A 4,278-nucleotide genomic window follows, 5' to 3' on the forward strand; every position below is an offset into this window, starting at 1 on the left:
GAGCAAGGGGAGTTCCAGGGAGGCGGCGGGGGCCGGGCCGGGCCGGGCGAGCGCCTGGCTCATGCGGGAAGCCGGGAGTGGCGCGTTCCTGGCGCACGGGGGTAGCCGGGCGGGAGCGTGTGGCTGGCTCCTGCAGGAGGAGGCGGGAACAGCGCCGGGGCGAATGGGGGGCTCTTGGCTTTGTTGGTGCTGCGGTGTTCAGTATCTGCGGGCGCAGACACAATCTCGTCTGAGCGGCTGCCTACCCCGCCCGACTGTTTCCCTCCCCCCCCTCCCCATCACACCAGACTTTGGGAACATCTGGATTTGGAGCCGGACTTTGTGGCTCGGGGTCATTTTTATATAAAATCACCCACAAAGACGACCTTGAAAGGACATGGTTAAGATTTCAAAGACAGCGCTCAAGAGTTAGGAAATGCCTGAAATAATGGGAATATTAAGGACAAGTTTAAGGACCATGTTTAAGTTTAAGGACAATATTAAGGACCATGGTTTTATGTCTTATTCAGAAACAGTTAAATCAATCCAGCACCATAGAAATTACAGTGTTAAATTTGCTGTAGCCATATTAGTATGCAGTACATCTTGCATAGAAAAAGTGGATAGTTGCCCTCTAGTGAATAGTGGTTCGATGCATTCATTTATAGTAGTAAAAAGTATTGTTCAAGATGAACATTATTAAAATATTTTCTCCATTTGCTTACTATAAGCTTTTTAAAAGCACATAGCTGTAATTTATGTTTTATGGTCACACTAAAAGTCACCCTGTTTGTAACTTGCATTTCGTTAGGATGAAAAGAATTCTCAATACAGGATTGTGTTCTTTTGTGGCATATGAAAAGCTTTCTTGATTGTTTTTTTTATTATTTGATTAATTAGTCTTTTGAATTATTTCTATTTGGCATTTCTGGCTGTGATCCTACATGAACTGCATCAGTAGGACTACTCAGTCATAGGTGAAGTTATGTGCATGTTTGCAGGATCAGGCCATAAACTGCTCAGATACCACAGTTAAGAGCATAATATACATGTTTAGAGAGAGAGGTTAGGTTCTGAGTGAAGAGAATGTAAATCTCAGAGATGAACAGAAAAAAGGAGACAAAGTAATAACTGAAAATTTAAGATTAGTGAGAATAACTGTTGTAAGATTTCTTGCAAAATCTACTCATGAGTGTACCCTATATATTCTGAACAGAAGTGGATTTGTGATGTTATAGCAAAAGTACCAGTCATAAAGGAAAAGGAGGACTTGTGGCACCTTCGAGACTAACCAATTTATTAGAGCATAAGCTTTCGTGAGCTACAGCTCACTTCCTCAGATGCATATCGTGGAAACTGCAGCAGGCTTTATATATACACAGAGAATATGAAACAATACCTATTCCCACCCCACTGTCCTGCTGGTAATAGCTTATCTAAAGTGATTTCCAGCACAAATCCAGGTTTTCTCACCCTCCACCCCCCCACACAAATTCACTCTCCTGCTGGTGATAGCCCATCCAAAGTGACAACTCTTTACACAATGTGCATGACAATCAAGCTGGGCTATTTCCTGCATAAATCCAGGTTCTCACATCCCCCCCACCCCCATACACACACAAACTCACTCTCCTGCTGGTAATAGCTCATCCAAACTGACCACTCTTCAAGTTAAAATCCAAGTTAAACCAGAACATCTGGGGGGGGGGGGGGGGTAGGAAAAAACAAGAGGAAACAGGCTACCTTGCATAATGACTTAGCCACTCCAAGTCTCTATTTAAGCCTAAATTAATAGTATCCAATTTGCAAATGAATTCCAATTCAGCAGTTTCTCGCTGGAGTCTGGATTTGAAGTTTTTTTGTTTTAAGATAGCGACCTTCATGTCTGTGATTGCGTGACCAGAGAGATTGAAGTGTTCTCCGACTGGTTTATGAATGTTATAATTCTTGACATCTGATTTGTGTCCATTTATTCTTTTACGTAGAGACTGTCCAGTTTGACCAATGTACATGGCAGAGGGGCATTGCTGGCACATGATGGCATATATCACATTGGTGGATGTGCAGGTGAACGAGCCTCTGATAGTGTGGCTGATGTTATTAGGCCCTGTGATGGTGTCCCCTGAATAGATATGTGGGCACAGTTGGCAACGGGCTTTGTTGCAAGGATAAGTTCCTGGGTTAGTGGTTCTGTTGTGTGGTATGTGGTTGTTGGTGAGTATTTGCTTCAGGTTGCGGGGCTGTCTGTAGGCAAGGACTGGCCTGTCTCCCAAGATTTGTGAGAGTGTTGGGTCATCCTTTAGGATAGGTTGTAGATCCTTAATAATGCGTTGGAGGGGTTTTAGTTGGGGGCTGAAGGTGACGGCTAGTGGCGTTCTGTTATTTTCTTTGTTAGGCCTGTCCTGTAGTAGGTAACTTCTGGGAACTCTTCTGGCTCTATCAATCTGTTTCTTTACTTCTGCAGGTGGGTATTGTAGTTGTAAGAAAGCTTGACAGAGATCTTGTAGGTGTTTGTCTCTGTCTGAGGGGTTGGAGCAAATGCGGTTGTATCGCAGAGCTTGGCTGTAGACGATGGATCGTGTGGTGTGGTCAGGGTGAAAGCTGGAGGCATGCAGGTAGGAACAGCGGTCAGTAGGTTTCCGGTATAGGGTGGTGTTTATGTGACCATTGTTTATTAGCACTGTAGTGTCCAGGAAGTGGATCTCTTGTGTGGACTGGACCAGGCTGAGGTTGGTGGTGGGATGGAAATTGTTGAAATCATGGTGGAATTCCTCAAGGGCTTCTTTTCCATGGGTCCAGATGATGAAGATGTCATCAATATAGCGCAAGTAGAGTAGGGGCTTTAGGGGACGAGAGCTGAGGAAGCGTTGTTCTAAATCAGCCATAAAAATGTTGGCATACTGTGGGGCCATGCGGGTACCCATAGCAGTGCCGCTGATCTGAAGGTATACATTGTCCCCAAATGTGAAGTAGTTATGGGTAAGGACAAAGTCACAAAGTTCAGCCACCAGGTTAGCCGTGACATTATCGGGGATAGTGTTCTTGACGGCTTGTAGTCCATCTTTGTGTGGAATGTTGGTGTAGAGGGCTTCTACATCCATAGTGGCCAGGATGGTGTTATCAGGAAGATCACCGATGGATTGTAGTTTCCTCAGGAAGTCAGTGGTGTCTCGAAGGTAGCTGGGAGTGCTGGTAGCGTAGGGCCTGAGGAGGGAGTCTACATAGCCAGACAATCCTGCTGTCAGGGTGCCAATGCCTGAGATGATGGGGCGCCCAGGATTTCCAGGTTTATGGATCTTGGGTAGTAGATAGAATATCCCAGGTCGGAGTTCCAGGGGTGTGTCTGTGCGGATTTGATCTTGTGCTTTTTCAGGAAGTTTCTTGAGCAAATGCTGTAGTTGCTTTTGGTAACTCTCAGTGGGATCAGAGGGTAATGGCTTGTAGAAACTCGTGTTGGAGAGCTGCCGAGCAGCCTCTTGTTCATATTCCGACCTATTCATGACGACAACAGCACCTCCTTTGTCAGCCTTTTTGATTATGATGTCAGAGTTGTTTCTGAGGCTGTGGATGGCATTGCGTTCCGCAGAACGCAGAAGTAAAGAAACAGATTGATAGAGCCAGAAGAGTTCCCAGAAGTTACCTACTACAGGACAGGCCTAACAAAGAAAATAACAGAACGCCACTAGCCGTCACCTTCAGCCCCCAACTAAAACCCCTCCAACGCATTATTAAGGATCTACAACCTATCCTAAAGGATGACCCAACACTCTCACAAATCTTGGGAGACAGGCCAGTCCTTGCCTACAGACAGCCCCGCAACCTGAAGCAAATACTCACCAACAACCACATACCACACAACAGAACCACTAACCCAGGAACTTATCCTTGCAACAAAGCCCGTTGCCAACTGTGCCCACATATCTATTCAGGGGACACCATCACAGGGCCTAATAACATCAGCCACACTATCAGAGGCTCGTTCACCTGCACATCCACCAATGTGATATATGCCATCATGTGCCAGCAATGCCCCTCTGCCATGTACATTGGTCAAACTGGACAGTCTCTACGTAAAAGAATAAATGGACACAAATCAGATGTCAAGAATTATAACATTCATAAACCAGTCGGAGAACACTTCAATCTCTCTGGTCACGCAATCACAGACATGAAGGTCGCTATCTTAAAACAAAAAAACTTCAAATCCAGACTCCAGCGAGAAACTGCTGAATTGGAATTCATTTGCAAATTGGATACTATTAATTTAGGCTTAAATAGAGACTTGGAGTGGCTAAGTCA

This window comes from Lepidochelys kempii, chromosome 4, assembly GCF_965140285.1.
Source record: "Lepidochelys kempii isolate rLepKem1 chromosome 4, rLepKem1.hap1, whole genome shotgun sequence".
Lineage (NCBI taxonomy): Eukaryota > Metazoa > Chordata > Testudines > Cheloniidae > Lepidochelys > Lepidochelys kempii.